Below are 14,368 nucleotides of genomic sequence, written 5' to 3'. Positions count from 1 at the left end.
TCCGGCCTCACCTGGAGTATGCCGTCCAGTTCTGCGCACCAGTCCTCAGGAAGAATGTACTGGAACTGGAGAGAGTCCAGAGAATGGCAACAAAACTAATAAAGGTTCTGGGGGATATTAGTTATGAGGAAAGGTTACGAGCACTGAACTGAACTGAGCACTGAGGGGATATGATTTCAATATACAAATACCATACTGGTGACCTCACAATAGGGATAAAACTTTTCCACGAAAGGGAATTTAAAAAACCACGTGGCCATTCACTAAAATTAGATGAGAAGCAGTTTAACCTTAACCTCCCTGGCGGTACGATTATTTCGGATTTTAGGTGCTAAAAGCGCTACCATTATTTTGCATGGAAATCTGGCGTTTTATATTGTAGTCCTGCAATTCTTAGGAATAACTCACTTAAATCTGTCCAAACCAGAGTCTAGCAGGCATCCCGGGTATAATAAAGTTTGAAAAATGAAATCATAAATTATAATATAATAAATAATTATAAATAATTGTTCCAAATAATAATATAACAATAATAAAAATGATTCAATAATGTAATCAAATCAAAAACACTGAAATTTGCTCAGTTGCAGAATTGTCACTGTCATTACTTTTCAGTATTTGATGACGGATCTCCCCACAAATCGCTATCGCTCAATTCTGCGAGTGATTCCAATTTATTATTGCTGTTTTCTAGCTGGTCTAAAACCATTTTTGATGTAAAAGGACAGTTTTGGTTGCTATGGACAATCTCCAGTTTCCAGGCATAAAGAACAGTTTTTATTATATAAAACTGCATGCAGGACACTGGGCAGACCACTAGGGACAAAGGGGATGTGAAATAATTACATACAGCAATGTAATCTGTAAGATTACATTATACTGTATGTTTACTGTTTGTTTCACTTTTTGAATTTGGCGCCGATCTTCGTCACCGTGCGTCGCAACGCTCGCAGGGCACGGAGATCGGGTCCGTGATAGATCGAGCGAGACACGGCTCGCTCGTACAGCGGGGAGACAACGCTGGATCCGAGGGAGAAGGTGAGTAAACCTCCTCCTGGATCCAGCGATGCGGTCCCGAGTCTGGCTCGGGGATACCGGTTTTGGTATGAAAATTCCACCCCGAGCCAGACTCTGGAATACCGTCAGGGGGGTTAAACTGTGTAGAGGGTTCTTTACTGTAAGAGCGACAAGGATGTGGAATTCTCTTCCACAGGCGGTGGTTTCAGCATCGACAATTTCAGCATTGATGATTTCAAAAAAGCTATTAGATAAGCACCCGAACTACCACAATACTGACATAAAAGCACACACACACATATAGGTTGCATACCTCCCAAAATTTTTAGATGGGAGTGAGGGACACCTACTAGCAAATGTAGGTAGGTATAGGGCACACCCCCCTGCCACACCCGCTTAAAGGAGAATTAACTAAAAAAGGTTAAATAAATCCAAAAGGACTATTTTTTACCACTACTATTCCTTTATATTGGCTTTTAAAATTTACAAATGCAGCAATTTAGAAATTGGATGAAAGGTTTAGCACTGGGAAACACTTTTTGAAAGATAAAAAGTGCATTTTATATATATATATATATATATATATATATATATATATATATATATATATATCAGACCAAGATGAGGGACACATGAGGGGGAAAGAGGGACAGAGGGACATTGCTCAAAATCAGGAACAGTCCCTCAAAATCAGGGACAGTTGGGAGCTATGAGGTTCGACTCGATGGACTTGTGTCTTTTTTCAACCTCACCTACTATGTAACTATGTAACAAGAGGCCATAATGATAAGCTCCTCTTTCTGTCAGATTTCTCTTCTATCATATTGCTTCTTTTTAGCACATGAACTGATTGGCTCCTTGTGCTGCTTTTTCCTCTCACTCTCCAGTGCTGCTGTACAGGGACTCCAAAGGGCTGATGTCAGGTCTACTTATAATGTTTGCATTTAAAGACTGCATTTAATAAGATATATTGTAACTATGCATTTCTTCCTCCTCATAGTGGTGATGGTGGGGTTACAGGACACTGTGCAGACACTGGGGGGAATTCAATAAGGCTGCTACTCCGCTTTTCTGGTGTTAATCCCTTTTGGTAATGTATTGTGTCAAATTAATTTAAATTAATTACATGAAGCATTCGCAACAATTTAGGTTCCAACAGCGACTTGTGCACCAAATTCAGAATTGAAAACGCACACCTTTACATCGTGTCACAGTGAATGTGCCACTTTTATATTGGTTCGCACTAAATACACCACTTTTACACTTTGTCGCAGTGAATGTGCCACTTTTACATTGTATCGCACCGAATGTGCCACTTTTACATTTTGTCGCACTGAATGTGCCATGTTTACATTGTGTCGCACTAAATGCTGCAGTTTTACATTGTGTCGCACTGAATGCGCCACTTTTACATTGTGTTGCACTAAATGCGCCAATTTTACATTGTGTCGCACTGAATGCGCCACTTTTACATTGTGTCGCACTGAATGCGACAGTTTTACATTGTGCCGCTCTGAATGCGCCAATTTTACATTGTGTCGCACTGAATGCGCCAATTTTACATTGTGTCGCACTGAATGCGCCAATTTTACATTGTGTTGCACTGAATGCGACATTTTTACATTGTGTCGCACTGAATGCGCCAATTTTACATTGTGTCGCACTGAATGCAACATTTTTACATTGTGTCGCACTGAATGTGCCAATTTTACATTGTGTCGCACTGAATGTGCCACTTTTACATTGTGTCGCACTGAATGCGCCACTTTTACATTGCGTTGCACTGAATCCAACACTTTTACATTGTGTCGCACTGAATGCAACACTTTTACATTGTGTCGCATTGATTACGCCAAGTGTAAAAGTGGAACTAGTTAAGACCAACTCTCTTTTTGCGAAAGTGTCTCATGTGCATTTTAATAGTGGCGCAGCATGAGCCAAGTTCAAGTACAAGTTCTAGACAGGTACATGAATTTGGCACATTCTTCACCAATTTTAGAACACATGAGAGACACTTTCCAGGGACTACCTTGTCGGAAGCCTTGCAACTATCAATTCTACTAGACAGTTTGGTCTGTCCAAAAAATATAAATCAAAGCATGCAAAAAAAAAGGAATTCATACTGTCATTAGAGATATGAACCATGTACATACATACATGTGAATACAATGTTTTTATTATAGAGGTCCTTTATTGCACCGCCTATGCATACATTTCTATCATTTTTATTATGCTTCTTAATTTCCAGATTATTTGAAACATTAAAGGGTATTATTCTTTTTCTACTTGTATCCCAAACATGGGATTTTATTTACCGTGGCTATTGTATGAACAGATGCAATTATACCATTGTCCTGTAGAGGGCCCAGCTGGAAAGCAAATGATCTGCTTACTGCAATGTGAATGGAAAACTAACTTTCAAAGGTAACTTAGCTAACTGAGCACAGTTTTTTTTTTTGTCTTTTTTTTTTTAAGCAAAGTCTGACCCATTGTTATATATTTACCATGTAGTTCATATATTGAAAATGGTTAAAGTATAAGGGTTTATTTATTTTTTATATCATTAACTCATCTAACTAAAACTTAAACTCATCAAAATGTTAGAAATTCTAAGAGTGGATGGCCCTGTCAGCTCCACAAAAATGATTTACTCAATCAACTTTTGTCAAAGTAGCCAGGCTACACATTGTCGGGGAACTGCAGCTGCAGGAATGTTTGGGTATTCTGACAGCTGGCACTAGCGACTGTCAGAATACAATACATCAAGGACTCGCTCATCCATGCCATTTGTGTTAATGTGTTAGATCAGATTGCAGACTGAACAAAATAAATCTATTTGTATATGATCAGCTATATGCTGCTGCACCATTATAGCTATAATAGTATAGAACAAAAACTTTTGTAATTCAAAATTCTATCTCTTAGGTTGTAAGCTCTAACGAGCAGGGCTCTCTGATCCCTCCTGTATTACATTGTATACTGTACTGTCTGCCCTCATGTTGTAAAGTGCTGCACAAACTGTCGGCGCTATATAAATCCTGTATAATAAGAATAATAATTTAACATAAGGTGAAAATCTGCTTATAGGCATTGCTGTAATTCTAAAGTTGGCCATACAGTGCAAATATTTTTTGCCAGTTGCCGAGAAACCGTGCTGGCTCTGTTATATTTGAATAAAGACAATCGACTTTTGACAAACCAGCCCACTGGAAAAATATTTGCCTGAACAGCAGGTGCATCCAATCAGATGTGGCTGTTCAGTTATTTTGACCGCCGGCAGGGTGTGTAGTGCTGAAAGAAATATCAGTGTATGGCCAGCTTAAAGCGGTTGTATACCCGCTGAAGTTTTTTTTTTTTTTACTCACCTGCAAAGGAAAAGGCATAATGAGCTAGTATGCACCGCATACTAGCTCATTATGAAATACTTACTTTAGAACGAGGCCCACACATCTGGCCCAATCCACGCCGAGGGAGCTGACATGTTCCCTTAGCTGTGAGTGACCGGAGACGTGATATCGTCACTCCCGCGCAATCCGCGCGGTTGATCCAGCGTCTGCCAGACTTTCAGCCGAGAATCCCCTGTGCGCATGCACCGCTGCAGTCAGAGGCGCATTGCGAGGGGAATATCTCCTAAACCGTACAGGTTTAGAAGATATTTTTTTTTACATACAGGTAATTATAGGCTTTCCTGTAGGTAAAAGTCGCAAAATTGGCTATACAACCACTTTAAGATATGCAGGGAATATTCAGGGAATCTACCACTTTTATTCACTAGGAAATGCATTAACCCCCAACTACCAAGACCGGAAGTGTACCTTGATCTAGCTGGTAAGTATGTCTAACAGAGGGCATACTCTGAATGTATGTATGAAATGTGTATGATGTATAGGAAAATGAAAGTTTGGGGGAGCAGGTGGGTGGGAACCAGATAGACGAGCCGACACGGGACTCGACCAAGGAGGAGCGCTATAAACCCCCCAGACTCCTCCTACTAATCCAGGCTAGCCTCCAGCAAGCCTTCTAACTTATATAACACTGGCATACTCTACCACAGTTTCATTTTCCGGTACACTTTTGGGTTGTGGGCAAAACACAGAGTACAGCAATGCAGGTAAAAAAAAAAAAAAAATAATTACCCCCAGAGACTTTAAGCACGCAAATTTCCTAATTTTAAACTTAAAGTATTACTTAACCCAGGACCCTGGATTCACTATGTGAAGTCTACCACAGTACACAGAGCATGGAAATGCAATACTTTTAGTAAAAATAAACTGCTAACTACCTTTTCTCATCAGCAGTATATAGCAGTCTTGTGACTTATATTAGTGTCTGGTTAAAGCTTGTAGGAGGAGTTTTCATTCTGCATTGACTGTCCTATCAGGATGCAGGGCCACTGATCCTCTATCTCAGTGATATGCAATTAGTGGACCTCCAGGTGTTGCAAAACTACAAGTCCCATCATGCCTCTGCCTCTGGGTGTCATGCTTGTGGCTGTCAGAGTCTTGCTATGCCTCATGGGACTTGTAGTTCTGCAACAGCTGGGGGTCCGCTAATTGCATATCCCTGCTCTATCTGGATAATGCTGATTGGTCCTGTGCTGATCACATGCATCCTCCCAAGAAAAAAAAAAATCTTTAGCAATACACACCAAACTGAGCATGTGCAGCCTGCCCCCTGGCTCTGCATTATCAGGAAATATATTGGGGACAGTGGTAGAAGGAGAGGATCAGAGGAGACAGGATAAAACAGCCTTTTTACACAATGCTGATGATTAACCTCTTTACTGCATATACAGACAGATTTTACTGTTATGGGTTTTGTAACACTTTAACCACTTACAGACCGGACCATTTTGCTGGTCAAAGACCAGACCACTTTTTGCGATTCGGCACTGCGTCGCTTTAACTGACAATTGCGCGGTCATGCGACGTGGCTCCCAAGCAAAATTGACGTCCTTTTTTTCCCACAAATAGAGCTTTCTTTTGGTGGCATTTGATCACCCCTGTGGTTTTTATTTTTTGCGCTATAAACAAAAATAGAGCGACAATTTTGAAAAAAACGCATAATTTTTTAACTTTTTGTTATAATAAATATCCCCCAAAAATATATAAAAAAACATTTTTTCCCTCAGTTTAGGCTGATACGTATTCTTCTACATATTTTTGGTAAAAAAAAATCGCAATAAGCGATTATTGATTGGTTTGCGCAAAAGTTATAGCGTTTACAAAATAGGGATAGTTTTATAGCATTTTTATTAATAATATTTTATTATTTTTTTTTTTAACTAGTAATGGCGGCGATCAGTGATTTTTATTGTGACTGCCACATTGTGGGGGACCCATCGGACATTTTTGACACATTTTTGGGACCATTGTCAGTTATACAGCAATCACTGCTATATAAATGCGATGATTCCTGTGTAAATGACACTGGCAGTGAAGGGGTTAACCAGTGGGTGGCAGTGTAGGGGTTAAGTGTTCCTAGGGGTGTGTTACTAACTGTGGGGGGGGGGGTTGGGCTTTCATTTAGTGAACACTGATCTCTGCTCCAATCACATGGAGCAGAGATCAGCGTCACTAGTTGCTAGGCAGAATGGAGAAATGCTGTTTACACGGCATTTCCTCCATTCAGCCGTCCCGTGAGACGATCGCGGGTATGCCCGCGGCGATCGAGTCCGCCGGTCCCACGAATTGGACTCACGGGGGTCCCAACCAGCGCGGGAGCGCGCCGCCGGCGGCGCGCTCCCGATGGCAGGGTGGCATTGAAGATTGGACGTACATGTACGCCAATATGCCTGCCTGTGCCATTCTGTCGACGTACATCGTCGTGCGCTGGTCGGGAACTGGTTAAAGTATATCTAAAAACCACAAAACAAAAATGTAATGTATTGCAGCTTATTAGTCGTCACATGTGGTGGCTGCATTTCCCTTTATTTTCACCTGGCGAGTCTGCCAGTGAAGGCCCTTTCACACTGGCGCACTGAAAACCATGGTATGCTTTTTTTTTTCAAAAATGCATACAGCCCTTTAAATGCACTCCCAGCATGCACCTGCAAAACATGGACACGTGACTGAAATAACACCTAAAAAATGAAGATGCTGCGTTCTTTTGATGCATTCCCATTCACTTGCATTGGAAGGTGCGTTTTTGGTGTGCTTTTCAAAAGTGCACCAAAGGTGCAGCATGCAGGACTTTTCAAAACACAGTGCAAACACAGCGCAGCAATGTGAACAATTACATACTAATTGGAGAGAAATCATTTTCATGCACTGGAAAGGTGAGTTTTAGTGGGGCAAAAGCACATCAGTGTAAAAGGGGTCCAAAGCTGGTCACACAGGAGTTGATTTACTAAACCCGGAGAGCATAAAATCCGGTGCAGCTGGGCATGGTAGCCAATCAGCTTCTACTTTCAGGTTGTTCAATTAAGCTTTGACAATAAAACCTGGAAGCTGATTGGTTTCTATGCAGAGCTGCACCAGATTTCACACTCCAATTTTAGTAAATCGACCCCAATGTGTTTTTTTTTTTTTTTTGTTCAGTTTAAAAGCTAAAAGAAGGTGGAAAGGGACCAAAGGGGCCAACCACCAAGTGAATTTCAGCCAGTTTATTAGGAACTAAAATGTGAATAGTGTATGGAAAACGTTTGAGATATCAGTTCTGTGAATAAGGCTAGGTTCACACATATGTGAATTGGATGCTTTTTGAACCGCATCCAAAATTGGCATGACATCTGAAAGAACATTGCTTTCTATTGTGCCTGTTCACATGTGTGCGGTGCAGCTAGAGTGTGGATTGAGTGCAAATTGAAAAAGAGTTCTATCAGGCTGGATTGACATATGTGTGGCTGCAGTTTGCAGTCCAGGATCTGGTGCATTCCTGTTCACTGGTTCAGGTGAGATTCAAGTGCAAATTTTTGCTTAAATTCGCACCTGAACTGGACCCATAAATGAAACCGCACCGCGGCCGTCCCAGACTTCATTGAGAGCTGGTCACATTCACATATCATGTTAATTGGATGCGGTTTAAAACACATCCAATTTGCATATATATGATCTCAGCCTTAGTTTTCTGAGCAGTGCGGTCTGACCCATTGACTTCTATGGGAACACTTCTTAATCGCGCATGTCATTCAGTTGTGAACAGGATAAAATCCTGACCTGATTTTGATGTAAACCTAACCCGATCTTGATGTAAATCTGACCTGATCTTGATCAAAAACTGACCTGAAACACTGACCTGAAACACTCAAACCTGAAACGCTAAACAAATGCTGAACAACTACTTCATTTGGGACCGCGCATATGTGAACCTAAAGCGGACCATAGATAGATCGAATCTCAGTCAGTTCAGCAGGAATTGGTCAAGATTTAAGCCATCTATGGGTAGGCTGTCAGATTTTATTCAAGCGATCACTGCCAGCAGTTACCATTGTGTTCTGCTGGCAGAAGGGGCTCCCTGCGGGCAGAACACAGTAACGCAGTTAGAGGGATTCCCCCATCAAAACTGACTGTGTGATAGGGGAACAAGACATTTTCTTTCCTTCTACCCATGATGAAAGTAAAGGAAATTTCATAATCTATGAGTTTCTTAAGTTAAAGTGATTGTAAAGTCTTGTTTCTTTTCTCTGAAAATAACAAACATGTCATACTTACCTGCTCTGTGCAGTTGGATTTGCACAAACCAGCCCCGATCCTCCTCTTCTCGGGTCCCTCTTCGGCTCTCCTAGCCCCTCCCTCCCATTGAGTGCCCCCACAGCAAGCAGCTTGCTATGGGGGCACCCAAGCCAAATCACAGCTCTTTGTGTCCTTTTCAGACATATAGCAGCGACCTGGCTCTGCCCCTTTCTATTCTAATTGGCTGACTGACTTTGATTGACAGCAGCAGGAGCCAATGGCACAACATTACTGTCTCAGCCAATGAGGAGGGGAATCCTGGACAGCCAAGACATTCCTACAACATTGCTGGAGCTAGAGAGACCTCAGGTAAGTGTTAGGGGGGCTGAGGGGGGCTGTTGCTCACAGAAGGCTTTTTATCTTGTGCATAGAATGAATTAAGAAAAACAAAACCTTCTGACCTTAGAACCACTTTAAGTTAAAGTGATTGTAAAGTCTTGTTTTTTTCCCTCTAAAAATAACAAACATGTTATACTTACCTGCTCTGTGCAGTTGGATTTGCACAGAGCAGCACAGATCCTCCTCTTCTCGGGCCCCTCTTCAGCTTTCCTGGCCCCTCCCTCCTGTCGAGTGCCCCCACAACAAGCAGCTTGCTATGGGCACGCCCCCGTTTGGCCCCACCCCCTCTCTCCTGATTGGCTAACTGACTTTGATTGACAGCAGCGGGAGCCAATCGCTCCGCTGCTGTGTCTCAGCCAATCAGGGTTACAGATGGCTGAGGCGCTCGTGGACATCACTGGATAGAGAAGGGGCTCAGATAAGTATTAGGGGGTGTTGGGCGGCTGCTGTACACGGAAGGCTTTTTATCTTAATGCATAGAATGCATTAAGATAAAAAACCTTCTGACTTTACAACCACTTTAAGGACACTAGAATTCTGGTACTTGCAGAATATTTCTTAGTCTGAAATAAGAAAAAGAATGCAGCCACCACATCTAGGGCCTGGTAAGCTGCAATACATTCTATTAACCCCCCTGACGATATTCCCGAGTCTGACTCGGGGTGGATTTTTTATACCAAGAGCGGTATCCCCGAGTCAGACTCGGGCCTGCATCGCTGGATCCAGGAGGAGGATTACTTACCTTCTCCCTCGGATCCAGCGTTGTCTCCCTGCTGTACGAGCGAGCCGTGTCTCGCTCGATGCATTACATCGCCGATCTCCGTGCCCTGCGAGCGTTGCGACGCACGGGCACGGAGATCGGCGCCAAATTCAAAAAGTGAAACAAACAGTAAACATACAGTATAATGTAATCTTACAGATTACATTGCTGTATGTAAATATTTCACATCCCCGTTGTCCCTAGTGGTCTGCCCAGTGTCCTGCATGCAGTTTTATATAATAAAAACTGTTCTTTATGCCTGGAAACTGGAGATTGCCCATAGCAACCAAAACTGTCACTGTACATCAAAAATGATTTTAGACCAGCTAGAAAACAGCGATAATAAATTAGAATCACTCGCAGAATTGAGCGATAGCGATTTGTGGGGAGATCCGTCATCAAATACTGAAAAGTAATGACAGTGACAATTCTGCAACTGAGCAAATTTCAGTGTTTTTGATTTGATTACATTATTGAATAATTTTTATTATTGTTATATTATTATTTGGTACAATTATTTATAATTATTTATTATATTATAATTTATGATTTAATTTTTCAAACTTTATCATACCCGGGATGTCTGCTAGACTCTGGTTTGGACAGATTTAAGAGAGTTATTCCTAAGAATTGCAGGACTACAATATAAAACGCCAAATTTTCATGCAAAATAATGGTACCGCTTTTAGCACCTAAAATCCGAAATAATCGTAGGGATTAGGGAGGTTAAAGCTCAGTTCGATCCAGGTACATGTTCATCAATACCAATAGAATGTGCTTTACATAGACCTAGCATAAATACCTGAACTGTTAGAATATGAATAATACTGTTAGAATAGAATGTAAATACCTGAATACCCTTCTGTATTCCTCAGTATGACGGCACTCACTTTAGGAGAGGGAGGACAGCACACTTATCAGATCTGAGCTCCGCTTGCTTTCACACAGCTGCTGGTCAACAGGTTGACCATGAATAAAGAAACAGAGAAGAGAGTGATGACCTCATCAACGTGCCACTTCTGCTTCATTGGCCAGTCATAGGCTGGGGGCAGCTTGATGACCACCAGGCTATATTGTTTTATTGCAGTAAGAAAAGTTTGGTCACAGGCATGACTGTGCTGTCTGACAGGGTTGCCCAGATTACAAGATTAAAATTTAGAATTATAATTGCAGTGCTTTCATTAAATAAACAAATACATTTCCGCCCATCAAATAGTGACTTCCAGCATATACCAAATTCTCATATGACCAAAACAAATGTCACAATATTTCCATGTGTTTAAAAAAAGAAAAAGAAAAATCCTTATGTTACAAAACACAACCTTAGTTGCAGCCAGTGAATGTTTAAATAAGAAATAATTATAAATGAATAAATAATAATAATAATAATAAATGAATTCATCCTTCTGTCTCACAGTTCCAACAAGTCTTTTCAGTTGTATCCAGGGAATCTTTAGGACTAATTCACACCATGCCCACACATGAATCGGACAGGAACATGCTGTGTGTTATTGTGTGATTCACATGCTGTTCTATGCGTCCCAATTTTAGCCCATTCATTTTGAATAGGCTAAAAATTGCACCGCACCAAAAGTAGTACATGCACTACTTTTTAAAACACACTGCAACCAAATCACACGGTATAAAATTAGGGCAGGTGTGGACAAACGCACTGCATTTGGGACCTGTGTTTGTGGGGTCATTAAATTTGTACTGACACCTGCTGCATATCGCAAATGGAGTGCGTTTTGCATGCAGTGTGAAACGATTCATCTGTGGGTATGGTGTGAACCAACCCTCTATCTTAGGGCTCAGTTAGATTTGTGTTTGGGGGGCATTAAAAATGCATGGTCAAGCCTCCTTTTAAGACCGTTCAACCGCTGCCCCTTAAAGTGGAACATAACTCATCGATTTATTGGTTTCAAGAAACAGTTACATTCACGGCATGCTGGGAACTGTCACATTTGTTTATGCTCTCAACCGTCAAACCATCAAATGACTGACATCATAACTGATCACATATGCAGTACTATGGCAACTGCAGATCGAATAAAGGCTAAGATGGGAGCTTAGTAGGGTTTAGGTCCGCTTTAAGCTGCAATGACAGCAGATGGAGGTGTTCACATGCAAAAATTATCTGACACGTTGCACATGCCGGGAAGCAAGCCCTGCCACATGTGAACCATTCAAGCGAATGAGGACGTGGCACAAAGGCCCTGCAACTGCCCTGCAACTGTGTGCAATGCATGTGGTCGTGGCAAATTGTGTGGCAATTATGGAGTTAAAACATGCAGGGAAGAGGCGTCACGTTACTGCCTCGCTGCCTGTCAAACGGCTCTGAAAAGCAATCTGAACTGGATTAAACTGCAGGTCTAACCATAGCCTTAGTGCCTCTTCCAAATACGGCCTTCTATGTAACCCACCACACAAAATTTAAAAACTTCTTAGCCCCGCTTATTGACCTTACTATTAAGGAAAGACTAACAATGCTAAATCCTCCATGGTAATATTGGAAGCCTGTTGCTCCATCCCTAATTGAACTTCCCATAGGATTCAAATGTTTTTTTAGCATATATCACAAAACAAGCAGAGATTGCCAATAGTGTAAAATAATTTATTACCACAAATAAAAACAAGAAAAATCACTCATATAAAAATGTGCAATATAGCACCATGAGTTGGGCATGTAATGCAAAGGGCAGTCAGAACTCGTCCTCCAGATTTAGCTTTGCTACCTAAAATGCCCCAAAGTACAACACACTGCACCTTTAGATTACAGGTCCACCCCCTTTGTGATATCACTAGGCTCTGACCCAACGCATTTCATATCGATTGACTTTCTCGTAGAGCGTTCACAACTAGGCCACACCTTGAGGAAGTCTATCTAGATGAAACATGTTGCAGAAGATAATGTAAGAGCACGTTCGTCAAGCATATGTAAACCCTATCATGAAAATCTACTATAGTAAAGTGACCAGATATTCAGTTGAAATCTGGAGAGATCCTACTAACCACACCCACTTTTAAACACCCCCACAAGTTAATACCCACATTTCAATCAATATTTAAACAGCATAGACAATATGAAAATGCTAAAAATTTCTATAAGGGTAAGCTTCGTGGCTTTACAGTTAAAGCTTCAAAACAGTGAGACAAAATGTGATTATAACTAGGATTATGAAAAACCTAAAACACCCCGGGATAGAAAACAGAAACAAGTATTTAAGGTGCATGGCTGGTATGGCACCTATTCATCTAATAGTGGGAGTGTCTTAAAGCTGAACTCCAGCCTTACCATTAGTCTTGCACAGTTGTACAGGCTCATCTTGTACCGAATCTGCTTAGTCTCATTTCATCGCACACTGTGACTTCCTCACAGTGTGCAGTAGTAGCTGTAGCTCGGTCAGTTACAGCCTGCTTAATTTCTTGACTGAAGGGCATCCAGCATCACCTAATTTCCCCCCCAGCTGAACTGTCCCTGGCCTACCCTGTTCATATATTGGATTATAGTTCTGTCTATCATAGGGACTCAACACCACATGTAGGCTATATCTAGAAATCTATGTGCAGCTCCTCCCACAAACCATAATCTGCCTGTATTGCATAGACAAGCAGAGAAACACAGTGATGTAATCTCTGGTTCTAAAATAAAATATCTAGCAAAAACAAAAACATTTTTCATTTTTTTTAGCCTAAAATGTCATTAACATGGTAATGAACGAAAAGGCCTTTGATAGGGTGCACTGGGGCTATATCTCAGCGGTGCTACATAAATTCGGGCTCTCGGGCCCAATCCACGACTACATAATGGCTCTTTACTCAAACCCTTCTGCCAGAGTACTAGCCTCAGACACCCTATCGGATCCCTTCAAAATTATAAATGGAACGAGACAGGGTTGCCCGCTCTCCCCCCTAATATTTAACCTAGTTATGGAACCACTAGCAGAAAGCATCAGAACCAATAGCAGAATAAAAGGCATCCGCATAGCAGATACTGAACATAAGATTAACCTTTTTGCGGACGATGTGATTCTCCTAATCACAGAACCAGAACGAACATTACCGGAAGTCCAAAAGATGCTAGCCTGGTTTGGAGATATATCATATTATAAAGTTAACCACACTAAATCGTATATACTGGATCTAGGAGTAAGCAAGGATACCAGCAACCAACTTAAACTACTTTTCCCTTACAGTTGGGCGAAACATAGCATAACGTATCTTGGCATCTACCTTACCCCTAGAACAAAGTCTCTTTTTGAAGCGAACTATCATTCCCTTCGCACTAAACTTCAGGAAGACCTAACCAGGTTGGCATCGGTTGAATTTTCGTGGCTAGGTCGGCTCGCGGCATTCAAAATGCTTCATCTCCCCCAAATATTATATTTGTTCAGGACTGTTCCAATCCCCATACCCACCAAATATTTTCAATCTCTACAATCACTTCTTTTAAAATATGTGTGGCAAGGCAAAAGACCCAGATGTGCCGGTTTCCAACTTACTAAACATCGTACGGCGGGAGGACTAGGCTATATCAACTTCCAAGACTATTACTGGGCTTCCATTCTGACCCAAGCTA

The sequence above is a fragment of the Lithobates pipiens genome, unplaced genomic scaffold, assembly GCF_037356315.1.
Source record: "Lithobates pipiens isolate NorthernLeopardFrog02 unplaced genomic scaffold, aLitPip1_a1.2 Scaffold_16, whole genome shotgun sequence".
NCBI classification, from domain to species: Eukaryota; Metazoa; Chordata; class Amphibia; order Anura; family Ranidae; genus Lithobates; species Lithobates pipiens.
The sequence above is the reverse complement of the archived record's forward strand: the minus strand, read 5'-3'. Positions refer to the sequence as shown.